General features: G+C 44.6%; 1 protein-coding gene across 2 annotated transcripts in view; it reads right to left on the bottom strand.

Annotated features, from left to right (window-relative positions):
- The window catches only part of LOC130385249 (glutamate receptor 4), a 1,260,456-nt gene that overhangs the window by 349,748 nt on the left and 891,894 nt on the right, over window positions 1–18,814 (bottom strand). The window lies entirely within an intron of this gene.

Here is an 18,814-nt window from a genome sequence, read left to right as displayed (position 1 = left end):
AGTGGAAACCCTACACCCACTGGCCCGCTACACATGGTGGAGAATACAGGCAGTAAACAACCAACTTGAATAGATAGACTCAGACAGGGACAACAATGGAGGAGTTGGTGCGTAAACTGCTGGAGGCGAACAAGGCACAGCTGGCCATGAATCGGGAGCTGGTGGGAGCGCTGACATCCGGTCATGTCGGCGGGGCTGCAGGCGCTGCAGTTTCCCGTCCTGGGCCCCAGCAGGTTTGTCTCGCCACGGCAAGAGATGCCGTCGCCGCCGGCGCAAGCGACGCAGCCGGCGCAAGCGCCACCGCCGCCGCAGCAAGAGACGCCGCCGCCCAAGGGCCGACGCCAGTGCCGATGGAGACGAGGCCGCCGTTGGAGACGACACAACCAGAGATGACGCGGCTCCTGGGAGAGCAGATGCCCTGGCCAGGAGGGATGCTCTGGGGAGCTGGACCGCCCCTCCCTCCCGGTCCGAGCTGAGGTGGAGGGTGTGTGGCAGACTGCAGGGAGGAGTGAGGGGAGTAGTATGCCTGGCAACCTGCTGGCTCCACCCCCAAGCCTTACATGGACTTCCTCACCTTAACGAGGCAGGCCTGAAGGCCATTAAGCTAGAGTGCTTGCTGTTAAAGATAGGAGCAGGCTACCACAAGCCAGAGTTAGGGCTAGGGCTAGCGAGCTGTGGATCACCTGGAAACTGAGAGAGTGAGGGAGAGTGAGAGACCCGGACACGGACTACGGACTTCGGATTACCCTTTTCCCCTGGTGATACCGATTGACCCTGTAAATAAACCATCCCTTTGAACTGCTCTCTGTATCGTTCTATTCAACTTGATGGCGTGGAAACCCCACACCCACTGGCCTGCTACAATATCTTTATTTTATAGTAATTCACACCTGCAATGCATAACCCCCAGCCAGAATCCCAGATGGGCATCCCAGATGGGCAAGCTCCAAAAACAAATTATGGTTATAAATTTATTTTTTACTAGCTTGTAGATATACTTTATTGCAAGTGTAGGAGCTTGTAAAAAAATATATGTCGGCTCGGATATCACTCTCATAATGAAATATAGAGGCAATCAATCACTTTGATTAGTTAATCAATTACTATAATTAGAAACAATTAATTAAGCATCTGGCAACTTTCTCAACACTGTTTCTAATAGTTAGACTTAACACAAACGCACTATGTTTCAACAATATCATTTGTAGCTAAGAGCTTATTTGTATTCCTGTGCGTGCATATACAGGGCGCATCCCCTCTACGCTCTGGAGCCCAGCCAATCAAATGCCAGCTTTTAATCGATCAGCCAATCCCGAACAGCGATTCTCCCTGTTCTACTTTTTGTTTTACAGTTACGATGACATGATATTCTAACCCCGCAGATCTTCTCCACTGCATTCATGTGTGTGTGTGTGTGTGTGTGTGTGTGTGTGTGTGTGTGTGTGTGTGTGTGTGTGTGTGTGTGTGTGTGTGTGTGTGTGTGTGGCGAGCTGACACACTTGGGTGGATCATACATAAATCAACTCAACATGCTTGGCCTCTGATACCGGCCCTATTGATTGACAGCTCCAACAGCGAATGCTCTCCCCGCGAGCCTCTGTGAAGGACGAATCCCCTCCCAAAGCTGTTCTTCTGGTTCTTGTTCTTCTTCCCCTTCTTGTTGCGTATCCCGTGACGGTCATTAATCAAGTCATATCAGAGGAGACGTCTCAAAAGTTTGCTGAAGCTAAACACAACTCATCCATCACGCTCCCTGAAGACTTAATATGAGGGAGCGAGGCGATTGTTCCTTTGCCTCCCTCATCCCGTCAGCCGAGCACGTGATATGCAAAGTTAGCTTGTTCCTCCACTTTATTAGCCTCTGAGGTGCCTGCGGGAGAGAGCAGGCTGCACGGCCATGAAGGATGGAGGGGGAGGAGGAAGAGGAGGAGGAGGAGTAAAGGAAGACAGGAATAATAAGATAAGCAGGGGAGAACATGGGAAGAGGAGGAGGTGGAGGTGGAGGAGGAGGTGTAGGAGGAGGAGGGGAGACAGGTGGGTGGGAGAGAAGTGGGCTTCTTGCAGATAACATCGCTCTGTGATAGATTCCCATGGCGGCTAAATTGGGCGCGTGGGTGGAGAGCGAATCAGGATGGATCCTGACAGACAGACAAGGAGAACACTTATCAGCCCCTACCGAGGGGAAGCTGACATTTCCACAATGGATGGATGATAAACCTTCTGCTTTGTGTGTGTGTGTGTGTCTGTGTCTGCGTGTGTCTGTGTATGTGTTAGAGCGTGTTTGTGTGTGTGTGTGTGTGTGTGTGTGTGTGTGTGTGTGTGTGTGTGTGTGTGTGTGTGTGTGTGTGTGTGTGTGTTAGAGAGTGTGTGTCTTCGTGTGTGTGTGTGTGTGTGTTAGAGAGTGTGTGTCTTCGTGTGTGTGTGTGTGTGTGTGTGTGTGTGTATGTTTGTGTGTTATAAAGTATGCTTAACTGACTCACTGATCTCAGTTTTAATCACTTTGAATGACTCTGTTGTTGTTGTTGTTGTCAACCAAAACGGTTTTGATCGGATGGGTTATTATGGTATGCTTATTGTAGTTGTGATAACGCAAAAAGGATAAGCTGCATCACCTGGTCAGGCTCATCCGGCCATACGTTACAGAGGATCTTTGAAAGGCTGAATGAAATGACCTCCTTAAGACCGTATGATGACCGGTATAGAAAAGCTGCTCAGATGTATGTTTGGATACTGGTTGACCTTCACAGATACAGTAAAGACCTTACCTACCTAATGACATATCATTTTGGTGCCTGCATTGTTCACCTGCAGGATAAAGCTGCATGTTTTATATTGATATTGGAATGGATCGGCTTGTTTTGGATCCATGATGTAGGTACGTGTTTTAAATTGATATTGGATCTGTATGATTTTATTCCTGTGCATGTTTAATCTTAATATCTGATCTGTTTGTTTTGGATCCATCATATAGCTTTAGGTTGTATCTTGATATTGGATCTGTTCATTATGGATGCATTATTGAGCATGTTTTGTCTTGATATCGGATCCGTCTGTTGTTGTTGCCTGGTTTTGCTCCATGCTCTCTCTTGATATTGGATCAGTTGGTTCTGGATGCGTGTTTCACCTGAGTGTTGATCATCTCTGCTCCAACTCTCTGCCTTGCAGACAGTTACACTCCACGTGCTCCAGCCGCTTGTTGTTCCAATAAAGTGGATTTAAAAGCCCTGGGCAGATGGCTCCACCAAATAAATACGGGTGTGTTTGTGTGTGTGTGTGTGTGTGCGTCTGTCTGCCTGTGTCTGCCAGTATGTGCGTGCATGCATAAATGCGCGCACGCGTGTGTGTGTGTGTGTGTGTGCGTGTGCGTGTGTGTGTCTGTGTCTGTGTGTGTATGTGTGTGTGCGAATGTGAGTGTTTGTGTGTTAGGTGTGTGTGTGTATCTATTTGTCTATTTGTGTGCATGTGCCTGTATATCTGTGTGTGTGTGTGTGTGTGTGTGTGTGTGTGTGTGTGTGTGTGTGTGTGTGTGTGTGTGTGTGTGTGTGATGTGTGTGTGTATCTATTTGTCTATCTCTGTGCATGTGCATCTCTTTAGAGCATGTGTGTCCGTCCTTCAACTGTCATATCCACCGTTCCCCCCTCCCCTCCCCTCCCCTCCCCTCCCCTCCCCCCCTCCCCTCCCCCCCCCTCCCCTCCCCCTCACAGGGCCGCTCTGTGTTGACGGGGGGATTATTTATGTGTGAGCAGCACAGGTCAGCCAGGAGGCCGCTGTGCTCAGCATGGCGCCGCCCGAGCTGATGAATTCCCACAGTCGCCGCCGTCCCTCATGCTGCGACCCCGTGGTGCGGTGATACGGTGTGACGACGCGACGCAACAACCAGCACCGGTGACGACGACGACTACTGTATGCATGTGGGTGGTGTATTATCGCGGGGGACACGCTGTGATGGCTGAGGGTTAAGTCCGGTCGCTTCTACCTTTGCAGAGTAGGACTGTAAACCCGTCGTTGACACTCAAGGGTTTATGCGGGTATTAATAAGGTTGGGTTTATTCTGTTTTTAAATGGTTGTTAAAAAATGTTAAGCTCGGGTATTAAAAATGAAGGGGATGTTTGGCTCAGGTGGTTTTACTGGCGACCGTAAGGTTTCTGGTTCGATCCCCCGTCTCCTGCAAGCCAAATGTGGTGACCCGGAGCCAGGCACCTAACCCTAACTGCTCCTGACCAGCTGGCTGTTGCCTTGCATGGTTGGCACTGCCGTCGGTGTGTCGAAGAGTGATGGGTGAGTTATTGTGTAGCGCTTTCAGTGGCTCCAGGTTAGAAAAGAGCTGGATGAATGCAGTTGATTTATTTGCTAATGAGGCACATTTTATGCTTAAAAATGTGGATGGTTTAGACAGATTATACAACATGTCTCCCTTTTGTTCCTCCATTACTGTTCCAATGATTGTCGACCCACACATGGAGACCCATCACATCAAAATGATCAATAATCCTTTCCCTTAGGGATATTCGTCTGCTACTCAATAAACCCATGCCAAACCCTAAAAATCTACTTCTGCAGAAATCAAGCAATGTGGTTGTTTAAAGTTCACCCCCAAAGCACATTTTTCAGATTAAAAAAAGGTCCCACCATGTGCTGTTGAACATTTGTGGATTCTTTCTTTTTTCGGTGTTACTTTTGACTAAATGTGTAAAGTTGCTGAATTGGGGAAAATCTGTAATATCCATGAAGTCTGCTAGTGGTAATTTTCTATCTGCTGCACACCCTATCTCGAGAGAGTGCGATTTGGGTTTTGACAATGTTTGACAACACCCTTACACCTGCTGCTGTAGAACCCAATGTTTTTTTTCTTTTTCAAACTATTTCAACTGTCAGGTGAGATCAGATCACATATCTGAAACTCCTAAGCCCAAGTTCCCCTGGGTGAGGTTTTTCTTACATTTTGAGTAAAGTTAGTATTTGAGGAATACAATTTTGAGTTTCCTTCCCATTGCCACAGAAGGAAAGCTTGAAAATGGCTGCCAATAAAGACGTGAAAAACATATTTTACATAACATATATTATACATTTATTATTATGTGAGTCTATTTTAATATAATCATTGACTGGATGTCATATTTAGCTTAGAGTGTCGCCTGCACTGGATAACATTCTGAGACAATATTCAGAATCAGTTATCTAACAATAGATAAATATGAAATATGTATCTGTAAAGTATATAGATACACAGTGTATATGTGTGTGGGTATGTTTGCAAGCACGTATGCATGTGTGTTGAATGCGTAGTCGCATAGCAAAGCAGGGAGCGAAAGCATATTTGCAGACATGGTGGCATGTGGCATCCAAAAGACCTTGATAGGCGCATATAAAATGGGCATTTAATGTGTGCATGCAGAGTGTGCGAGCTGAGTGCTTTTATGGCTTTCTTTAGGGCGTTAATGTGTGACTATGCGTCTAGTGCCTTGCCTTCAGCGCGATATGGCACACGAGAATCCATCACGTGCGGATGTGTCCTTAAAGTTGATGGATGATGATGTATAAACGCATGATATAGCATCATGATAAAGGATTCACGGGGGACGCATTTGTCCAGAGGGGAGCCTCCCATTGCTCTCCTGTGACATGTGCGCATTAAATCACATCACGTGTGCGCATTAAATTACAACACGTATGGATTAAATCACGTCACGTGCGTATTCAATCGCACCACAAACGTATTCAATCACATGCGTTAAATCGCTTTAGGCAGGTCGAGACAGGTACATACTAAATCACATTAGGGAGTACGACATGGACTGCATGTATTAATGCCTTCAGACAGTGAGACATGTTACTGTATCCTCATCAGGCAGGGAGACAGGTACATATTAAATGACATTAGGGAGCTACGACATGAAATGCATGTATTAATGCCTTCAGACAGTGAGACTTGTTACTGTAACCTCATCAGGCAGTGAGACAGGTACATATCAAATCCCACCACATACCTATTAATCACACTGTGCAAGGAGATGTGTACACCTACACATGTGTATAAATTGCATTTGACAGGAAGACATGTCGGTATCAATCTCATTAGGCAGGAAGACATGTAGGTATCAATCTCATTTGGCAGGAAGACATGCACTGTATCACATTCACATGTGATTCTGGACCCATGTACATATTCATCAAAAGTCAGGCAGAGAGAAATGTGAAATACAAATAAACGATAATGCTATGGCCACTTAGGGGGGCGGTACACTCAAACCTAGGTGACTTTAACTGAGCTCCTCCAGACAAAGGAAGCAGCAGGGAGATAAAGCCGCTGAAGCTGGTTTATTGTATGTACTGTATGTATATTGTATATTGATGGCTTGTTTAACCTGTTGCACATTGATTGCTCAATGTGCAACAGGTGTGCTTAAACCAGCCAGTATTCTCCCACACTCCCACAAACATATTAATGACTTGGACAGGAAAACAGGAGACAGGAAAACATGCGTATTTATTTAAGTAAGCATAATAATAAACATATATGTGGTACATCAGACAGTAAGCCTTTCACTATTTTATTCAATATGAGCGGTGTGTGGTAAATGCATGCCCAAATTAAATGACGTAATTTCATTAATTTGTAGTTCAATTCGACAATACCACCCAAACAACAATATATATATATATTTTCTGCAATGTTCCTGGAGTTAGAACCGGTCAGTAATGATAAATACTACGAATTGTTTAGTTCTATTGTTGATTCCTAGAAAAGCACCCTACATCAAGAGACATGCACTCTTAAACATTTCAATAGCTGTTGCTGGTTCATCTGCCTCTGAATATGAAACCTGCCGATTTTGGTTAACCTAGAGACGAACAAGGTCGGTCAGAGGCGGTTAAGTGTGTTTTCTATCGCACAAAAGCGCCCAGAGGCACTTTAATTAGTTGTCTGGGCGACAATTCTGCAAAGAGAACAAAAATTCTGTGCAATCTTGGTGGAATTGTTACCATGACAACTAATTATATAGAGTCCTATTCTTGCTGCGCGGCAGCACCGGAGAAATGAGCAGTGTGTTCAACAAACAGTGGAGCTTCAAATTCAACCCGTGTGCGTATCGGAGACATTCAGTCAACATTCCCCGTCTGGCTGACTGTCTCACTCTATGCCACAATAGGAGTACAATACAACGTACACATACGGACCATTTAATACACAACTACACACATCTACTTCAGTAGACCTTTGTGTTGTGAGGTAGACAGTAATATTAGCAAATACAATTGCGTGAATATCATTTTCAATTATCATCAAATATTAATCATGTGTTCGATGCATGATCAACACATCTGTGCATGCATGCATGTACATGCGTGTGTGTGCCTGTGCGTCCGTGTGCATTTGTGTGTGTGTGTGTGTGTGTGTGTGCACATATGACCCACTCCAAACAACACCCCCAGACACGGCTTCGTTGCGGGACCCTAACAGTGAAGGATGGAGCCCATTCCCAGGGAAAGGGAGAAGGCAGAATGAGGACAGCTTGTTGGGGGGGCTTCAGGGACTCAGACGGAGGTTGCGTCTTTTAAAAGACCCTCCTCCCCACAACACACACACACACACACACACACACACACACACACACACACACACACACACACACACACACACACACACACACACACACACACACACACACACACACACGCACACACACGCACACACACAGCTGTAAGCCACAGCAGGGACATCTGCAGGGTTTCTACTGAAACAACACAATCACAGACCCCCCCACCGCCCCGACTGTCACAGTGAGCTCTCTTAATGAGGAGGAGTGGCGTGGGGCGGGGGGGATGCTGCATTTAGTCAGCTCCAACAGGAAAAGACACGTTGGTCCCTCCCGGGAGGAGACATCTGGTTAATGCCGACCCCGGTGTCCGTGTACACTCTTCGGCCACTGCCAAACATCTGCTTCAGGTTGAACCCCCCCCCCCACACACACACACACACACACACCTCTCGCTATTTAAACCCTGTGTGAATCACACACCTCTGTCCACCAAAGATCTCCACATCTCCACCAAAACAAGGGGTGAGTCGGGGTGAGGTCGGGGGGGAGGACCTCCGGGCTCCTACCACGGGACCCCTTATTGATGCTAAAGGACAGAGAGCAGCGCTTTGAAATAGACCTTCACACACAGGCTCCCAGAGGGAGAGGCCAAGGGAAAGAAATGAATGGTTGAATGCTGCTCTGAACAGAAGGCTCCATGCATGATAGGACGCTACTTATCGTGTCAGGGGATGTCACACGTTAGCAACTTAAAACGTAGCATGTTCAGGTGTTAAGGTTTTGTTCGCCCTGCTGAAAAAGAGCTTTGCTTTAACAAAATAAGAATTTAAATCGCAGGCTATTGGGTGAATGTTTGACGTCTTTTCTTTGTGTAAAACAAATACAGCTCAAATGTAGCACATATGTACACTCATTTGTGTATTTTCCAAACTTTAGTTTGACTCAAAGTTCCATGGCGGTCACAGGCGTCGGTACCTGGTTATGGAACGAGGTAAACCAGGCTGGGTTTGGTCCCCGGTGTTCTGGCTCCAGCCAGGGGCTGTGACTAGACCTCTCCTCCCCCCTAGCAGGGTCCCCTGCAGGAGGCCTATGGACCCTGGTGGGCTCTCTGCTGGGCTCCGGTGGGTCCAGAACAGGGGCCGGGACTCCTCAGCGGAGACGTCTCAGTGCTGGCGTCCTAGGGAGAAGGGAGCAGGCATCTGGTGCGGCGCGATGCTGGGACGGCAGAGCTGGAAGGAGGAACACTGGATGAAGCTAATGCTAATCATCCAGGAGGATCTGCTGTGGAGCGTTTAGTCGACTGGAAGAAAACTCTTTCTAGACACAGTGGGCTCCAGCTGATCAGTCATCTGGCGATTATAAAACTGTTAATGTTATTCTATTACTGGCAATATGATGATGGTTCTGCCAATACCATTATCGTGTTGGCAATATGAATACCATTTTGGAGTCTTTTGTTGGCAATATGTTTATAACACTGGCGGAATGAATATATATAAAACTGGCAGTATGATTTGAATAATTGTGTCCTTAAGATAGGATGTACTTATTAAACTGGTAGCACGGTTATACTGAACGAAAATCAAATAACTATAACTTGAATAATAATGCCAGTTATAATATTTTGCTTTATCCTAAAATGTATGCAGTGCAGACTTGATTAATCTGATAAATGCCAAAAAATAACAGGGGATAATCACTGCATCAGTTGTCTGGGAGATGGAGCAAACGTTGATGGGCTCAAATTCAGACAGCATTGTCTGCTTGTTATGACTGCCTTGTGGCTTCTCAATATTTTAACTGCTATTGGTTTTTAGATAATTTCAGTATTTAAAGGATGTTCCGTTCAGCTACATGCTCAAAGTTCTTATATAGCTATGATCGTAGCTTTGTGACAGCTTTCTATTTAGACAGAGATACCTGATGGTTAGAATATTGCCATGGTATGGTTTCAAACACTCACACACACACACACACACACACACACACACACACACACACACACACACACACACACACACACACACACACACACACACACACACACACACACACACACACACACACACACACACACACACACACACACACACAAACACCTCTTTTACAGAATGGAACATACATGTGTGCCATTCAGCTGTTGGCTGCGAGCAGAAATGAATTAGAAGACAATTGGAACCATTGTTCTATCAACACCTTGTTGCGTTCCAACACCCACCACAACAAACTCTCACATACAGACACACACACACACAAACACTCACGCACGCACACACACACACACACACTCTCACGCATGCGCGCACACACACACTAACTCGCACATGCTCATACACACACACACACACACACACACACACACACACACACACACACACACACACACACACACACACACACACACACACACACACACACACACACACACACACACACACACACACACACACACACAAGTATATGCACACGCTGGTATGTGTCAGACAATGTGCTCCATTAGCGCTTGGCTCTGAGCACTCCTCCATGTTGGCGCTATTGCGATGGTAGCTTGGATGGTAGAGGACACAGCTGGTGGAGGACTTAGCTGCAGACTGTCACATTGAGTTTGGGGTATTTTAAGCCCTTCTAAATGAACAGCTGACAAACTACAGATGTATCCACCATGTTGGGTCCAATTCTGACATGGCCCAAAGTCCTAAGTGTATTATTTATATATTAATACATTCTTATTAAGACAAATGTTGGCTCGATTACACTACACGTTTCAAATTTAATTGTGGATTTGAGGGTCCTCCTTGTTACAAACTACAACTGTTAGGCATTCATGAGACACTTTAATCCAAAGCAACTCTAAGTGAATCCAGATACAAGCAATTAAGGCAGCAGGTACGGGTTTGGCATCGAGGGAGTGAATCACTTTAGCTACTACACTATCCTGCCCTCATACAACCTGTTCTAGATGACATATAGCATTTGTTCCATACCATAGCCCACAATGCAGGCAAACACAGGTCCCTCTCTCCTGATTTAAATCTTGTATCCGTCATTCTAATAGCGACGTGTAGCCAATCTTGTTTTCTGAACCTTGGTTTCTGCACCTTCTCTAAAGGGATGATTATGGTTCCACGTCGACGCAACACACAGGGGTTTACAGACCCCTTGTGTCCACTTCAAAGGTCTGGCGCGCAGCAGCAAGGGCTGTGATTGGTCCGCTCACTAATACCTGACGCAGAACCAAAACAGGTTCAAGAGTGCGTCAAAGCGTCTGCGTGGTTCTTGCGTTGCGTCGACGTGTAACCATAATCAGCCATTTAGTGTGTCTTTGACGAGGGGCTTTCAAAGCATGCCAAAAATGTCAACTTTCAAGACTTCCCGTTTTGAAAGTTGGAGTTAATTTCATCCTCAAACATTTAAATCTCGCCATTGCTGAAACGGCACCCAAGCTGTCCGTGTTTTGAACCAGAAAACGTAATTAAATTAACAAGAGAGGGACGAGAGAAGCCCTATTTCTAAACAATAACTAGCCTGCTGGTTGTTTGACGGAGTTGATTAGCTCGCCAGCTCAAGATGGGCGCCGTCTCCATCTGTCAGAGCTCCTTCTGCCAGCGTCTGTCAGCGAGCTCCCTCGTCTGTCTGCAGGCATACGGGGAGGAAACGTACATGGAGGATTTCTCTTTCCATAGCTCATCCTGGAAAGAGGAATCAAACAGCACTGAGCCAACAATGCTGCGCCTTTGATTCAAATGCATTCTCTTATACCTTTTACTCACCACTGCTCTCCTTTTAGCTCTTCATAAGATGAGGAGAAGCCAGGGGTCAGAGCGACCTGCTCCGTGAGAGTCATAACCGGTGGAGAGGTGAGAGGTGGTCACTACTGTTTACGAAGACAGGGACACCCACTTTAAATGATCAAGATATGTATAAATATCCACTATATGTTTTTTGGGTTGAGGCTAACAGCAAACAACCAAACCCATTTCTCAGATGATGCCGCCTTGCAGCAGGCGGAACACTTTTAATAATCTCATTTCACATTCTCGAGTATCACCACACAAAATTCAAACTTGAAAAATTGCATTGCTCTGAAAAGATTTGGGATAATATTTTTGAGCATCCCAAAGAGGGCTACACTTAGTGTGTCGGGGTATGTGTGTGTGCGTCTCTGTGTATGTGATTGTGTGTGTGTGTGTGTGTGTGTGTGTGTGTGTGTGTGTGTGTGTGTGTGTGTGTGTGTGTGTGTGTGTGTGTGTGTGTGTGTGTGCGTGCGTACCTGTCTGTCTGTCTGTCTGTGTAGAAGTACGTATTGTTCTGTGTGCACGTGTGTCTTCAGTGCGTATGTCGGTTCACATGCATGCCTGCATTGTTGCAACAATACAATGACACAACATGAAAGGCTCCCTCTGTGCCATTCAACCGTAGCTGGGCTGAGGAGGGAGAAGGTCTGGGACAATAGGCTCAGCACCTTGAAGGTGTTGAAGGAGTTGTGGGGTTGTGTGTGTGTGTGTGTGTGTGTGTGTGTGTGTGTGTGTGTGCGTGTGCATGTGTGTGTGTGTGTGTGTGTGTGTGTGTGTGTGTGTCAAGGTTGGTTGTGGGTGGGGGTGTGGGAGAAGAAAGAGACAGTTGGAAAAGGCTCTGTTGAGGAGTGTTAGAGGAGCATAGAGAGGGAAAGATATAGAGAGAGAGATAGAGAGAGGGAGAGAGAGAGAGAGAGAGAGAGAGAGAGAGAGAGAGAGAGAGAGAGAGAGAGAGAGAGAAATGTACAAAACAGGACAGAGGTGTGGATTGCTAGTTGACAATAAGGTGAGATAAGGCTTGGAGGGGGCTTACAGCAAGCGAGGAGAGGGCAAAAATGGGCCTCGGAGAGAAGGATAAGAGGGAGCTCATAAGGGACGTGCAGGAGTACGGGGAAGGGAAACCGGGAAAGGAGGATGTGAGGCCGGTAGAAGCCAGAGCTGCAGGGAAGTGAACAGCAGCACATGCAAGCAGAGGTTTAGCGTAGGAAGCTTCTCCCAGCGTTCAGTTCCAGGGTCTCGCTCTGCTGGCAGGCTGATAGACCTGGCAGGTATGAAGCACGCCACTGAATATATCGCATATAGGACTTATATTCAGCTTCTAGCAGGTTCTAGTGTGTGTGTGTTTGGATACACACACAGTAGGGTTACACACAAATGCAATATGCATATACAATATTTCCTACGGTATAATACCGTTCAAACCTTACCATTCTTTTTAAGTACATATATCATATGAAATAATAGAAATATAATATGTGATGAATTTAAAAATACTTACGATAAAGATGCGATAAAGATATATTGCTCGTTGGCCAAAAGTACATTCAAGTGAGGGTAATTTAACAATCCAGAGAGAGAGAGAGAGAGTGGGGAGAGACAGAGACAGGGACAGAGAGGGAGAAGTAAGAACAATCATAATTACATCTATTCCCCCAAACTCCTTCCTGCGAGAGGGAAAGAGACAGAGAAAAAGAACAGATCTCTTCATCTTGATTGACTTTACGCGACAGCGGGAGATAAGAAAACGAGGAAGCAGGTGCCTGCAGACGTAGGAACAGACGAGACAGCTCCTTCACCTCCTCCCTCCTGCTCTCTGTTCTTTCAACTGCCACGAATCCAAGGAGAGTTCGTCAACTTTAGTTCTGTTTCATTCCTATAGAGAAAGATCTCCACACGGCTGCCAGATTTTTAGGGTGTTCATCTGAATCCGGAAGGGTGTTTTATAGGCTTGACAGCTAAGGTGGGGATGGCAGCATCCTCCCCCGGTCCGACATGACATTTCCCCTTCCTCGAAGCTCAAGTGTCAGGCCTCCTCTCCCCTGTCAGGGCCGGGCGGCCCGCGGCTCTGTTCTCCACTCCACCTCCGTTCATAATGCTACTGCGGGAGCTTGACCTCAGATGTTCATCTTAAGATGAGTCTGACAGCAGATTCTCTTTATGTTTTTTTTCAATGGACACTAATGAAACATGTACCTCTGTCTGTTTGTTCTATTAAATATACCAGGAGTTACGCCATGAATCTGCCTGTGTATGTTATGCACTTGACAACCACTAATGAAACCAATGGGAGAACCATCTACCGCCAGGTAGATGAATGAATGGGAATTTAATGATACTAATTGCAGGTTATTTTAATTCCCTTTATCTTTATACACAGTATACCTATTTGTGTATATACCTTCTGCATATAGTTCACGTTCTACAATGGGACTCTAGTTTTCAAAAGCTCCTGTGTCTTTTCTGTGTGGTCTCCCAGAGAAGAAATGTTGTATCTTTTCCCTCCCTAAATCCATGTAAGTAGACGATGATGCAACCCCAGGCTAGCAAGGAGTAATTCTCGGTTTACCTTATGATATAACACCTATATGATACAATACTTCCCCTGTGAACATTAGGCTTGTATTGTTCTCCGTCTGCAGCAGGGGGGGGCCTCAGATCGATCACACTCTTAGAAACTCTTTCATTTGCAGATATGAAAGCTTAAACAGTACACACACCCACATGCGGAGTAGTGAAATTCGATCAAAAATGTTTCCAGTCGATGCTGCAATTGATGATTCATAATGAATGAATCATCATGGACAATATTGTAAAGGACGTAGGCACTTGATCACGTTGTCAGTGTGTTCCTCTGATTGATTCTGCTGTCCTAGCTTTCAATGTGTTCTAGATTTTTAAAGATAAATCCATGAAAAACAGAAAAAAGATAGGCCACATGGACGTGTGTTTTGGCAGCTATTTATTCAACAATTGTATTGGAAACATGGGAATGAGGCTCTAAATTAAAACCAAATATCTCCAGGGGCCACTGGGGGGAAGGATCACCCTCATTGATGGCGCTCATTACTCAGTCTAGTCTGTACAGTACCCCCCCCCCCCCCCCCCATACACCCAGAGAGCACTGCATACCGTCACACACTGGAACTACGTGCGTCTACAGCGCAGTCTTGGGCGCAATGTGAGTGACAAATATTAAGTGAATTACTACTCCACCCACCTTAAAAAAAAAGAAAAAAAAGAAAAAGGAATATTTACATAAAGGTTTCTCTGTCAGAAAGCGATGGCAGAAAGGACAGAAGCGTAGATATACACACATACCGTAACATTGAACAATCTTGGTTATTTTCCTCCAGACAGATATAAGCGCGGTGTGTTTTGGAAACTCTTCCGTCATTATATTTTTACATCTCAAGTGGTTATAGCAAAAAACTGTAACCCTGATGACAGGAGGATAAAAAAAGATATGAAGTAATCACAATAGAATGTTTTTTCATAAAACATTATGACAGTTCTAAACTGAAGAAAGGAGATGAGGTGTCGACAAACAGGAAGTGATGAACACTGGTTTAAGACAGCTATCCCCCCTCCCCCTCCTCCCCCTTACACCCTAAAACGCCAGCCCCCTCTCCCGACCAAATCAAAATGCAAGCGATGAAAATATTCCTGAGATGCAAAATAAAACAAAGAAAGCAAAATCTCCATGCCGGTTCCCGGCACGTAGCTGTGAGTAGGTACCATGTAGGGTTTCCAGGCCTTTCTACATCAGAGTCAGAGTCCGGCGTGTGCTAAAGCGTGTTGAGACAGCCAAGTACGGTGGGGAGACGCTGAGAACATGCTCGCTCACGCTAACATCGGATGCACAGATGACTAAACGGTTCCTATATCCCGTGCGTCGGTTGCGTCTGGCAAAAGGAAAGAAACCTCGTTTTTTTTAATGTTGTTGTTGGTTTTTAATGAGAGAGGGATGTGGATGGGTTCTTTTCTGTGGGGGTTTAGAGGTGGTCTGTAAAAGATGAAGAGTTTGTATGTGTGTGATGTGGCAGAGGCAGGAGGTTTAAAGCTTAGTTTTAACGGACAAAAAGAAAATTGTGGACCTAGATCAACAAAAAAACAGCAACAGTTATGATTCTATAAAAACAGAGTACCCTGGCGGGTGTATAGGCAGTTAAACACACAAAATAAACACACAAAACAACATGGCTATTGTATAAAAAAAAAAACATTTGGAAAGAGTGGGTACAGGTTGGAGTTCATATCGAGCAAAATCGAATAAAAAGAACATCCATTTGAATCTTTTATTTAGAAAAACGAGTAAATGAGAGTGCATATTTTGTGTGTTTCTAACAGCACATTGTGGCAAATAAAAACACAACTGTTTTAAAAATGCAATTTAATAAATGCATCATCATAAAAGCTCTGAAATATGTGTAGTGTATCTCATAACCCATTTATTGATGAGGAATAGATTAAGTCCACGACAACGCCTGGATTTACTAACACTTAGTTTAATACTAATGTTTTCTTGCTCGTGGAGGGATCCAGAACCAACAAAGAGCCTTGGCAAAATTAAATGTGGAAATGTGAATCTGGTGTTCTCGGATCAAAACTAATAGATACACGTTGTAATATTATATAGTTGGACCTAGGGTGGAATATAATTCATGTTCAACGTCTACTTTCAACTCAAAAAAAGGAGAAAGACATTCATTAAACGATTTCCAACTTGGAGTTCACTGAAACAGTTTGTTACACACATAAAGTAACCGATAACTAATCTATATATTTTGTCAGTTTAAGAAGGAGTGGATTTTACATTACTCTATAAATGAAACACAAACACTTCTCTTATTTTCTTTCTCCTAGTAGATATGTTTCTGGTCTGAATACCATAGTGTTGTCAGTTATTTTTTTTATTTTTTTTTACAAGATTTATTTAAACTTATTCTATGAAATATGATAATTGATTAAATTCCCCAAAGCCCCACATATATGTCCAACATAACTACTGTAGGCAAATCTTCAATGTGACTGCAATATACATCAGTATTTTTTTTTTTAAGTAAACTGTACTGGGTCTTCTTCAATGGTATCCTTAACTGTAGGATGAACTTTCAAAGTCAGTGGAGGAAAATGTAATGATGATGTCTCTACTAAAATATGAAAGAAAATGACAAACAAAACACAAGGCCAGCCGAAATTACAGCTTGAGATTTCCAATTCAACGTGTACTTTTCTTTTTCCCTTACTCCTTTCAAATCAAAACCTTTGGACTTATGGCACCAGAGATCCTGCCACACACACACATTTGGAGACTTCACTGTCTCAGGAGCCATAGTAGATACCCTTTTAAACAACTTCATTTCAAATAAATTAAGGAAGAGAAATAACCCCAAAAAAAGCATGCCAATCTGTAGTACCAAAGTAAAGTTTACCACACATTATATACATGCCTGGTACTTGAACTCATCAAAGGGTTCCTTTTCATGATATGCAGATGCAGTAACAAATTAATAAAAATGAATTCCTGTTGTAAATAGATATAGTGGCTAATATACACATTGGAAGGGATTAGGGAATCCAAAATCTAACAGCAATTTTTCACTATTAATCACATTTTTTTTAGCAGTCACAATATACAACTTGGAGCTCAGATACCATCAAACCAAACAAAAAAGGGTGAAATAAAAAAGTATAGACAAATAAAATAAAACACACACTTGCAAAGTAAGACGTGTTCATCCAAACTCAGAGAGAGAGAGAGAGAGAGAGAGAGAGAGAGAGGGAGAGAGAGAGAGAGAGAGAGAGAGAGAGAGAGAGAGAGATTCTGGTCAAAAGCCATTCTGTTTGGACATTCTAGTAATTGGCAAGGGAACGCCCCCCCCCGAACCAATTTTGTGCTTTTGTGTTTGTCTTCATGTATTTAGGATTGGGGCAGAACAGGGTCTGGGTCGGACCAACATCAAACACATTTGGACCTGTGAAGTAAGCGGTGAAATGAGCCATGGTACAATGTGTCCCTTGTAGTAGCTCAGCCTGGTTAGCGTGATAGCATCTGGTAATGGGGGAACTGAGTATCTGCCGACGACAGCCATCACAACACGAGCATAGAAAAGTCATTTTTTCGTTTTTTTTTATATCATAGAGTTGCTGTAAACTACTCTGTAAAGAGCAGGCTGTACTTCAAGCGGGGGGCAAAGAGCCAAGTAGGTGAAAATATCAGAGATTTAGAGTACAGGCTGATGCAGCGATGAATCTGCCATGAGACAGTTTGAATGAATGATATGTTGGCTCAACACGGTGGTCAGCTGCAGGTACAGTTCATTCATGTCATCATATAGACTCCAAGAGACGGGCTAAAGTGAAGGGGGCGGAGAGTGGGGGGGGGGTATGGAGTCCAAACAAAGATGGTTGGTTGGTTGGTTGAAACCCCCAGAGCCATATATGATGTGAATCACGAAGAAGCAGAGGGATGCCGTGAGACATACGATGCGGTGGGCTTCAGCTAAAATCACAGCGAGAGCTGAGCGGAATATACAGGCTAAGCTACATAAAAACAGCAGATGTTTGCGAATGTCGTTCCTTTTATATCTGTGATTGATTGTGTGTGTCCGACGCAGTGTAAGACCTAGCGTCTCTTACGTATATTTTTGGTGTGACTTAATCTCGGCTTCTCTAAAACAGTTACTATACTAACCTTTACCTGATGAACTAGACAGAAAAAAATGTCAAAAGTAAACACACACACACACACACACGCACACACACACACACACACACACACACACGCACACACACACACACACACACACACGCACACACACACACACACACACACACACACACACACACACACACACACACACACACACACCGGACCAACCCTGCTACAGTGTTACAGAAATCCCTCTGCTTATCTTACAAGTGTTTTTTTTCTTTCTTTTTAATTACAAGTCTGTTTGGAGGAGGAGTAGGAGAAGGAGGAGAAAAGGTGGAGGGTAATCTCAGCATACCATAATCAGGGTTGATAAGACATCAATAAGGCAGAAAGAGCGCAGGCTTTCATTCAAAGAGAAAACTTTGAAAACGAAATGCATAACTGAGAGCAGTGAGCCTTAGCAATGGGATATCAGCCAGGGAGTCGACAACGTAGAGATGGTTTTCTTTACCAACGTGTTGACCGAGGACACATGAAGGCATCGATCAGGGCTGGAGCTGCGCGTGCACATGTGTATGTTTTTGTGTGTGTGTGTGTGCGTGTGTGTGTGTGTGTGTGTGTGTGTGTGTGTGTGTGTGTGTGTGTGTGTGTGTGTGTGTGTGTGTGTGTGTGTGTGTGTGTGTGTGTGTGTGTGTGTGTGTGTGTGTGTGGGCATGCGTGTACAGTAGTAGGCACCGTGAAGTGTACATGTGATGAGATATGTATCTGAAGCCAAGTGCGACAGGAGATCTAGGAACCAGAGAGGGAGGGAAGGAGAGAGGG

This window comes from Gadus chalcogrammus, chromosome 7 (assembly GCF_026213295.1).
Source record: "Gadus chalcogrammus isolate NIFS_2021 chromosome 7, NIFS_Gcha_1.0, whole genome shotgun sequence".
Taxonomy (NCBI): domain Eukaryota; kingdom Metazoa; phylum Chordata; class Actinopteri; order Gadiformes; family Gadidae; genus Gadus; species Gadus chalcogrammus.
Note: the sequence above shows the minus strand (reverse complement) of the source record. Positions and strands in the feature narration are given on the sequence as shown.